Here is an 11,236-nt window from a genome sequence, read left to right as displayed (position 1 = left end):
TAACAGATCCCTCTCTCCACTACCACTGGTCACTTCCAACAGGAACATCATCATAAGCCCTTTTGCGTACCTCTTCAGGTCCATGCCCTCACTATAAAGTAGCAATAGTAGGGACTGCCTCACTTTCCTCAGGGAGGCTGGGTCATCTACACAACCACTTGAGGAAGACATCCTGAAATGAGCACAGCCTAGAATGTCCTTATCTGTGATATGAAGTGTGAACTCAGACTGACAGGGACTCAGAGATTACACAGGCTCTTGTGTTAACTATGAATAGGTATGACCCTAGGTCAAATTGATGGGGTAAACCGTTATTTGTCTTTATATTTTCTTTTTGCCCTAATCCAACTTTCTAGCCCTATTCTCAACTCTGACACCATCTCTCCAGATATTTTTTAAATTAATTTAATTTATTCTCTTTTGTTGCCCTTGTTTTTTTTTTTTTGTTTTTTTTTTTTATCATTGTAGTTACTATTGATGTCGTCGTTGTTGGATAGGACAGAGAGAAATGGAGAGATGAGGGGAAGACAGAGAGGAGGAGAGAAAGACAGACACCTACAGACCTGCTTCACCACCTGTGAAGCGACTGCCCTGTAGGTGGGGAACCAGGGTCTCTAACTGGGACCCTTACCCCAGTCCTTGTGCTTTGTGCTACCTACATTTAACCCGCTGTGCTACTGTCCGATGCCCTCCAGATAATATTTTTTTGTCCACCTACATTTTAGCTGTCAAGCTTAAGCAAAACTTGGAACATACCTAAAATAGACTTCCTAGCTTCTTCCCACCCAAAGAACCCTATTTTCATCAGTTCAATTCCTATCTTTTGGTTCTTGTTTATTAAAGAATTTTTCCTGATTTTTATCTTACCCCTTCTCAGACACCAAGTTACAGACACTACCATGACACCATCCTGACCTTACCTAGGCAGACAGCCTTATAAATATGTCCTGGAACCTCACCTTTTCAGAGCCTTATCCCAATAGGGAAATCTAGAAACCGGCTGGGAGCATGGATTAACTTGCCAATGCCCATCTCCAGAAGAGAAGCAACTACAGAAGCCAGACCTTCCACCTTCTGCACCCCAAAAAGAATTTTGGCCCATACTTTCAGAGAGTGAAAGAATACGGAAGCTTCCAAGGAAGAGGATGAGACACGGAACTCTGGTGGTGGGAACTGTATGGAACTGTACCCCTGTTATCATACAATCTTGTAAGACAACAGGTTTTGATGAGAATTCCTCTTCACTCAACTTCCAAGGCATGCTGAGTAGCATATCTTTAGAGATATTCTTATTTTCTTTTCCTGATCTAAGAAATTGGATATTTAGTATCATGATGAGTCTTTTCTTTCTTGCCTAAAAACCTTAACATCTATGCTCCTAATTCCTCCCCTTCTCTGTCATGAAACTGAGAAGACTTTAAAAAAAATCCAGATCTGTTTCTGTGACCCCTACATTAAAATCTGCATCTATTTGAAATTCAAACTCATCTTGAAAACTGTTTTCTCAAAGTTTAAAGGAACGAAATTCAATAACAAGGTGATGCATTTACACTTAATTTTCTAACTGAAATTACCTAGGGAGCTTTAAAAACTTTATTCTGGGGTAGGAAGTAGGGGAGAGCAGGTGGTAGTGCACTGGTTGAGTGCACATATCACCATACAGAAGGACCCAGGTTTGAGTCTCCACTCCCTACCTGCAGGGACAACACTTCATGAGTACTGAAGCAGGTCTGCAGGTTCTTTCTTTCTCTCTCCTCTCAACTTCTTTCAATTTTGTCAAAACAAAGTAGAAAAAAAAAAAGAACATTAAAAGTAACTTTCATTCTGGTTCACACCTCAGATATCCTGGTATGTGGTGTGGACATCTGAACTTTTTCCTTTTTATTATAAGGGGATTAATAGTTTACTGTAAATACAGTTGTTGATACATTTGTAAAATTTCTCAATTTTCAGCAAAACATTCACCCCCAAGCATAGGTCTTCCTCCACCATCATGCACCAGGACCTGATGCAATAAACTAAACTCAGTTCCAGTTCTACTTCGTTTTTCCCCTTTCTGTTCTTATTTGTCAACTTCTTTCCATGAGCGAAAGAGTAAAAGCATCTCATATTCATACTTCTCTTCCTGGCATATCTCAACACCCCACTCTAAAAAACAGGCAGATTATCTAGGCAGAGAATTAATAAAGTAGAGAATTAAATTAAGAGATAGAGACTAGACCAATTGGGCAATTTTGGAGCTCTTTACCCCAAGAAAATAGAATGCATATTCTTTTTTAGTCCACATGGGACCTTCTCAATGACAGACCATATGTTAGGTCATAAAGACAGTGTCAGAAAATTCAAGAGCATTGAAATTATCACAAGCATCTTCTTAGACTATTTGAACTTTTAAACGCTCCCAGGTGAGTCTAATGTGCCCTCTGTCTTCCTCCTATTGAAAATGCTGCTCTGGAGAGTTGGTCTTCTCAACACTACAGAGTTTGACTGTATGCTTATTATCATATTAGGTCGTATACATCTTGAGCAGAATGAGTTGACTTGGCTTTTTGTCTACTACTTTCTTATTCCATTTGTGCAAAGAAGAATCCTATAGAGTAATGCTACATAAATCATTAAGAACTACCTTCTGATGTCATATCTGTTTCTTAGCCTGGTACTTTTTTAGGAGCTCTGGCCTCAAACATGTGCAGTTTTATTGCTCCTAGGCTGACTTTAAGAAAAATTCTGATCAAGGGATAGGATGTACTATATCACCAGAACTGCCCTTGGTGCCATGGTATTCCATGTAATGTCACAGTTTAAATATGATGAGCTGTTTCAGACCCCCTGTCCCACTACTTCATCTGAATTGCAAGTAAACACGGAATTCTACTTCATATAAACCACAGAATACTTCTGAGAATAACATTAATCAACAGGACCCAATAATAAAAATTATATATATATATATATATGTTTTTTTTAGTCCCAGAAGCATACTTCTACTTTCAAGAATCACCTTATACTATGCATAGTAAATTTCTTTGACAAGAAAGTTTAACATTACCAGTTGGGCTAAATGAATGTCAGGGTCAGATAGCTGGCATATTCCCATGTTGTTTAGAATGTCCAGAAGTTTCATGCAATGTTCAACAACCTAAAACTGGAAGGAAAAGGAAGTCTAATAAATTATCTATCTTGTTCTTATTGCATTCTAGAATTTGATTTTTACACTTAAAATTACCATGGCAGAACCTTCTTATAAAATCAATAAGAAGTCACTGAAGTCTCCTTAGTAAAGGAATGACAGTTTTTCCTCTTAGGGAAATTGAAAGAGGACCAAGTAGTAAAACGTAAGTTCAATGTTTAGCTGCTGAATTTGAAATGTCTTCAAGGCAACCAAATAGTAGCATCAATTGATTATGGTTGAGAGAGAAAACAACTTTGCAAATCTATACAAAGACAAGATATTTACTGAGAAAATTTATTGCGAGATGAAGTGGCTTTAGGGTAGAGCAAAGAATGAAAAGTGTGAGGAACTCCAACTGTGCAGTTGAGATACCAGATTAAAGCAACGAAAAGGGAAAACTGCAACAAACTCATTTCAGTTTCATTCTCTATTAGTTCCTCTCATTGTTTCTTTTTAAAACTGGAGGTAGAATTATTAGGTCAAAAGACATTTTAAAATCTTTGATCCAAATTTATGAAGAGCGTTCCAAAAAGACTGCCAACTTTCTTTCACCCTTGCCAACATTAAACATTCATTATCTTCATCAATTTGATTCATAAAAACATCAGCCAGGGACTTGAGAAGTATCACAGAGTATAGAGTGCATGTCTTGAATGTGTGAAATTCTGAGTTTGATCCCATGAGTCACATAAAAATGAGAAAGAAAAAATAAATGGATCATCATAAGTAATAGAGTGGTGCTCTCTCAGAGGGCACCCCCTATAGTGTATCAAATAACCTTCTGAAATAATTTATCTCATGGAATCATAAGTGGCATTGTTACATAAATGAGATCAAAATACTCTCAGATTCAAAATTGTATTCAGACAGAAACTATGTATAAAACAGTAAATATGTAGCAAACTTGGATTAAATTGAAATCAAAATATGCTAATTTGTTTCTAAAAAGTAAAGATTCTGCTTCCTTGGCTGTGATGATGAAGTCCCAGAACAGCTGGCTAGTTTAGTCAGAGCTCCAAAAGACATTCCTCCTGCAGTCACCACCAGAATGGTGCTCAGGGAGATGAAAACACCATAATGATACTTCCAAATGTAGCTGGGAACTTCAAAATCTTTTCTTTTTCTATATTTATTTATTTATTTATTTATTCCTTTTATTGCTCTTGTTGTTTTATTGTTGTCGTTACTATTGTTGTCGTCATTGTTGGATAGGACAGAGAGAAATGGAGAGAGGAGGGGAAGACAGGGGAAGAGAAAGATAGACACCTGCAGATTTGCTTCACTGCCTATGAAGTGACCTCCCTGCAGGTGGGGAGCCTGGGGCTTGAACCGGGATCCTTACTCTCTCTATTTTTTAACATGGTTTAGAACACAGGTCAGCAATGTCTAACATTTCTTTGTCAATAAATTAGTATAATTATCATATAAATTTATAGAAAAATACTTTTTTCGTTAATCCAATAATAATGAATAATTCCGAATGTTTCTATTTATTCATTCATTCATTTGCGGAACAAATAGAAATTGATTGGGTGGGGAAGGAGAGAGAAAGAGATACCTGAAGCACTGCTTCAACACTCATGAAGCTTTCCCCTTGCAGTCAGGGACTAGGGGCTTGAACCCAGGTCTATGCACATTACAGCATGTGTGCTCTACCAGGTATGCTACCTGTTGGCCCCAAGTTCCAAGTCTTTTGGCTTCAGTCTAATCTTAATGTGACTAGACTAGAACTGACTGATTGATATATTTGTGGTATTTATTTATTTTTATAGATTTATCTCTTGTAACATATAGACATATATATTTGCACACACACACACACACACACACACATATATATATATTTTTTCCTTTTCCTTAACCAAAGCACTATTAGTCTGGTTTATGGTGGTGCAGGGGACTGAATCTGGGGCCTGGGAGCCTGAGGCATGAGAGTCTATTTGCATAACCATTATGCTATCATCCTTACCCAATATTTTTAACTTGAGTCCATTTGAGATATTATGAACTAAAAGAACATTTGTTATTTACATGCATTGTATTTTAAAACTGGGTCCTATTCAGCATATTACTTCATGATCCTCTTGCTATCTTCAGCTCTCTATCATACCACTTAAAATGTCAGCATGCTTCCTTTTATAAAGATTAATGACCCTCAGCTTTTACTCAGTTAAGCTAGTTAGTTTCATCTACTGTGAGCTTGTTCTGAAAGTTGTTATTATAGATTGCTTCAAGTTATACATTTGATTCTATTGATAGTTGCTTTCTTTGGAGAGTGGATAAAGGTTTGCACCACCAGAATTTGAATCCTGATATTAATCATTTCCTCTTTACAGTCTATATGATCCCAGGAAAGTTCATAAACTTATGTACTTTATTCATCTATACACAAAAGATAAAAATCTACCTCATATATGTAATAAGTAACCGTTCTGTTATTTATCTTTTTTTCTGGTTTTATTTTTTGAGAGCTTTTTTGGAGGTTCTAGCAGTGGAATGCAGCTACTCGGATACCCTCGACCAAAGACAGGTCTGTCTCTATTCCGGGAAAGCCGTCCTCTTCCACTGAGCATGCAACTTCGGGAGGGACGCACATGGAGCGGTGAGGGAGAAGGGGACACCTGCCTAGCCAGCCAGATCAGTAGAATAAACCCTGGCAATCAATGGGGTGACAGATGTCACAGCCAGATCGCCCTCACATCCCTGGTTTTATTTTTTGATAGCATCATGTTTTGCTTGTTTGTTGGGGGTAGGGTGAGGAGTGTAAAACATGAAACACCATCCATCTTACATCACAGCAAAGTAGAAATAGTGGTCAGTCCTTTCTCACTTGTCATCCCAGTTGAGTCAAAGCTGTGATCTTCGTGCAGCTGGGATGTTCATAGTAAAAGCAAGGTTCATGGAAATCTCTGGCAGTCATTTTCCAAAGGCTCTAAGTGACACTATATATGCACTCAGATCCTGAGGATGTATCATGTCAGTAAACACCTGAGTCTCTGCATATAAAATTAAGTAAAGACACAGAAAGGCATGTGTTTATAGTATTGAGAAGGGTGCACTGGATCTTGGGAACAGAGACTATGTTAAGAGTTTTCAAAAACTACAGGGCAGGGAAGGCTTTGTGTCAGTGGGAAAAGTAGAGCCAGTCCTGACAATGCCAACATGTTTCTCCACTTTGGTGGAGGGGTCTACACATTTAGGGGTGGGGCATGAGAGTGGACCCTGCACTGGTTAAGCTCCTCCTCCTAGGAAAAGGGTTTCCTGAACAGACAGATTCAGAAACTAAATGGCAGACGTAAAAGTCTTAAGGATGGGTGGGAGAAAGTCATTCCTATATCCTCATCTTGGACACCTCAGCTTCATGAAGGGACCCAGCTCAGTTGGCGTGTGCCACCCAGGGAAAGGGCAATGCTTTCTAAGTTCTGAAAAGAATTCAGAACCCTGAATTCTTTTTTTCTTTTTCTTTACTTTGAAAAGATTGTTGAAGCAACAATGATTTACAAGAATGTTACAAAAAGGGGGCCGGGCAGTAGCACACCAGGATAAGCTTACATAGTACAAAGTGTAAGGATCCGAGTAAGATTCCGGTTCGTGCCCCTGATTCCCCACCTGCGGGATGGGGTGGGGGGGTCGCTTCACAAGCAGTGAAGCAGGTGTCTTTCTCCCTCTTAACCTCTCCCCTCCCCCTCTCAATTTCTCTCTGTTCTATCCAAAAAATCGAAAAAATGGCCGCAGGAGCGGTGGATTGATATAGTATAGGCGCTGAGTGCCAGCTATAACCCTGGGGGGGGAAATGTTACAAAGTTACAGTTTTGTGCCTTATCCTGATTTATGTGACCACAACACTCCCACAACCAAAATATAAATAACCCTGCTTCAAAGTCTCTTGGACGCTCAACACACACACACACACACACACACACACACACACACACACACACACACATTTTCCCCTTGCTTTGTTTCTTCATTTTACATATAAGTGAGATCATCAGATATTTGTCCTCCTTCTGAGCTTACTGGACTTACTATATATGATTCACTCCAGTTCTCTTCATCTTGTAGCAAAGAATATTTCTCAAATGGTCAAGCAAACAAAAACTCTTCCCCTTTCTGTACATCCCTACCAGAATTTCCATTTATGAGACTTGATTCTGCTACTCATTATTTAAATAACAAAGACAAAGATTATTTTTTTAGTTTTCCCATAAACTTTTGTCTGTAAGAAAATGAGTGTCTAATAGGAAAAAAATAAGAGAGAAGAAAGCAGCTTTTACTTTTTAATAAGACAAGCATGTTTATCATCCTTCCTGAGTTTTTATGTCTTTCAGTTGACTTGCAATTTTTCCAATATGCAAGACACAGACTCCAACCTTGTTATATTGAGTGCAATTCCCATTTTCATCTGAAGAATTGCATATGTTCTTATCTGTGCAGTCCAAGTAGCTAGTGATCAACTGAGTATCTTCACTTCCTAAAAAATAAACAGATAAGCAAAAAGATGACCAGACATATTTACAGACATATTTACCAAGTTCTAATAAGGATAGAAAATATAGGGACTTTTACGATCTTCAGTGATCATGGCCAATAAGAACAAAATAGTTTTAATCAGATTTAGTTAGAGTTTAGAAATCCAAAGGTAAAGGGAAGCTAGAGAGGGACACACCTACAGCACTTCCTCAGCGCTTGCAAAGTTTTCTCCTTTCAGGTGGAGTTTGGAGGCTGGAACCTGAGTTCTTCTTTTTTGTAATATATTTCCTAAATGAACTTTCTTCTCTGTAAAAATATTACTACAGATTATTTAGTTTAAAAAGATCTAATGTATGCAATTTGTAAAGTTCTTTGTATGTTCAGGAACAAGAAAAAAATAAGAAAGCAAGATGAAGGAGAAAAAAAAAAGAGCAGAAGATAGGAAAGGAAAATAAAAGACAAAAGAAGGGTAGTTTTCCATGTTGCCTCTATCCTCCACTAATACATAACATTTACCATTAGCATGCCCAGAACATAGCTTGCCTTAGAGACAGAGAAAACAGAAAAGGAAAATCACCTTTGAAGTAATAATCTATTAGCATAATTTCAAGTGTTAGCCTTCCTTTAAAAGGCTCCACAATGTTTATCTTCAGCCACAAGCTTTCTTCTAGTCTCATTTTCACTTGTCTGTCTACACTCTACTTGAATGTCTTACTGTTACTTCAAAGTAACCATTTCTGATATCATTTTACCTGGCTTCATAACCAAATGCTTTCCCTAGCAGTGCTTTTATATTCTTATTAATGGGATCAGGACTTACTGAATTAATCAATCTAACCCCCATACCATCACTGATTTTCTCTTTTTTCATATGCACACCATTAATCTTTTCAACTTCACGATATAACTTCTCTCTTCTCTGTCACCTTCAGTTTCATTCTTATTCCTAGCAAATACTCTTTAAGGGTACCTGAAGTTCTGAAAACAAACTCCAGTCTCTTTACAGTTTTTTTCCTGAGCTTATTATGATTGAAGATATTATAAACTAAAAGAAAAAATACTGAAAAAATTAACTATATATGTGTAAAATGTATAGTGATAATAGTTAATATTTCTTGAGCATTTTCAGTTAGTCAAGAAATTCTTAAATGTTATTTACAAACTTATTGTTCACACAAATCTCAGAGCTCTGTGAATTGGTCATTATTTGGGTTTTCCTTATGGTATTTAGAAAAAGTGGAGATAAAGTTTCCATTATGTGCAGATTCAGAAGATCTAGAATCAGAATGTTAAAATCACTCAATAAATTGAAAGTACAGTGGAAATTGTATATGAACTCTTTTTCTTGAAAATAAATTAAGATTATGTTATAACAACAATGAAACATTTGCAGGGGTAGGCAGTGGTACGCAGTGGTACACCTGGTTAAGTATACACATGCAGAAGAATCTAGGTTCAAGCTTTCAGTTTCCACCTGCCAGGACTGGGGGGGGGGGGGCTTCACAATTGGTGAAGCAGTGCTTAGCTGTCTCTCTTTCTCTCTCTCTGTCTATCTCCCCCTTTCAACTTCTCTCTGTCATATCAAATAATATAAAAAATAGGGGGAAAGTTAAAAACTGTGTCTTTAAAAAACAAAATTAAAAAAAAGTGAAAATTTGGTATAAAATAGAAAAAAGAATCTTGGAGTCCTAGAACAGAATCTATTCTTTCATGAGGTGAACTGTTTAAAACAAAGCAGTTTGAACAGAAAAAAAAAGCCTACTTAATTTAACAAGCATTCATTTAGCATCTACAAAGTACCATTGACAATACATAAATATGTCATTTCATATAATCTTTTTATTTGGATCAACTCTTTAATTTTTTTTTTTTTATAAAAAGGAAACACTGACAAAACCATAGGATAAGAGGGGCACATTCCACACAATTCTTAACACCAGAAATCCATATCTTATCCCCTCCCCTGATAGCTTCCATATTCTTTATCTCTCTGAGAGTATGGACCCAGGGTCATTATGGGGTGCAGAAGGTGGAAGGTCTGGCTTCTGTAATTGCTTCCCCGCTGAACATGGACATTGGCAGGTTTGGATCACTCTTGTCTTTGTGTGACTGAGGTCTTACCTATAGTTGTTAATAAAGGACCAAAGAAGAGTAGAGCTAGAGAAAGGTAGTGAATCTTCATGGCAGGGCAACTCAGAACTAAATCTCAGAAGATAGACCTACATAAATGGCAATGTGTTTAGAATTAGAATTCTTGTAAATCTGTGGGTGAGCAGGACCTCACATGCCTGGGTCTTAGATTTGTGGGAAGTCGACTCTGTGTAACTAACCCCCATGTACTTTCTGTTTATTTAGTCTACATTATGACATGTATAAGTCTTTATTACATCTACTTATTCAAGCCCCTCCCCACTGTATTTGTTAACTTCATCAGGGCTTAACCACAAGTACTTTAAAAAAAAAAAATCAATTAAAAGATCTCTAATGAATAGCTCATCAGGTGGGATACCTACTTTACCATTTGCACTGACTAAGGTTTAAACCCTGACACCACATGTAAAGGTACCAGAGCAAAAAAGGAAGCCTCTGTGTTGTAATGATATCTCTCCCTCCTTCGTTCTCTCTCTACCTGAAAGGGGGGAGGGGGAAGTAGCCTGGAACAGTGCAAGCAAAAATAAATAAATACTCTAATTGGAATTGCCCCCAAAGGTGATATCACTTTTCTGTAAGCCTACTTTATTTTCTTGACATAGGAGCAATTCTTTCACTAACTCTGCATCCCTAAATATCTCTTTTCCAAGTCTGGACATTATGTTAACTGAGGCCGTAGTTTCCTTAACTATGTCCATGACATTATTCAGCAAACATGAATCTTTATTGTCCCCAACTTGTCTCCCTCTAAACCAAAAACCATTATTGACAATCATCATGTGACTATGGGAACGTTTCACTTTAATCTGCCTTCAGCCAAGATTTGAGAATGTTTTCCTAGTAAATGTGACACCAACTAAGGATGTTTTTTTTGTTTTCTGATCCTGTGACAACATGTTAAGTATTTGTAGAAGCTTGTTAATATCTTGACCTGATTTCACATTATTGTATTGAGTGCTTTCACCCCAGTGAGATGGTTCATATCAGAATTAACCACTGTTCCTGTTTTACATGAGTTACTTAAAATTTTCACTTTGCTGGAAATCATAAGCTATCACTGGCATATTCCTTCATTTACCTTGTATACACAATAGAATACCTATTTTCACATTTCCTTTTTTTTTATTTAAGAAAGGATTAATTAACAAAACCATAAGGTAGGAGGGGTACAACTCCACACAATTCCCACCACCCAAACTCCATACCGCCTCCCCCCCCAATAGCTTTCCCATTCTCTAGCCCTCTGGGAACATGGACCCAGGGTCATTGAGGATTGCAGAAGGTAGAAGGTCTGGCTTCTGTAATTGCTTCCCCGCTGAATATGGGCATTGACTGGTCGGTCCATACTCCCAGTCTGCCTCTCTCTTTCCCTAGTAGGGTGTGTCTCTGGGGAAGCTGAGTTCCAGGACACATTGGTGGGGTCTTCAATCCAGGGAAGCT

The 11,236-nt window shown here is 37.7% G+C and overlaps 1 long non-coding RNA gene across 1 annotated transcript; it reads right to left on the bottom strand.

Annotated features, from left to right (window-relative positions):
• Positions 1 to 7,439: 7,439 nt before the first annotated feature.
• On the bottom strand, positions 7,440 to 10,256 carry LOC132539785 (uncharacterized). The gene is made up of 2 exons (XR_009551079.1): positions 9,767 to 10,256; positions 7,440 to 7,646 (listed from the first exon to the last, which is right to left on the bottom strand). It is a non-coding gene; the product is annotated as an uncharacterized LOC132539785 (long non-coding RNA).
• Positions 10,257 to 11,236: the final 980 nt, after the last annotated feature.

This window comes from Erinaceus europaeus, chromosome 8, assembly GCF_950295315.1.
Source record: "Erinaceus europaeus chromosome 8, mEriEur2.1, whole genome shotgun sequence".
Taxonomy (NCBI): Eukaryota; Metazoa; Chordata; class Mammalia; order Eulipotyphla; family Erinaceidae; genus Erinaceus; species Erinaceus europaeus.
The sequence above is the reverse complement of the archived record's forward strand: the minus strand, read 5'-3'. Positions and strand labels throughout refer to the sequence as shown.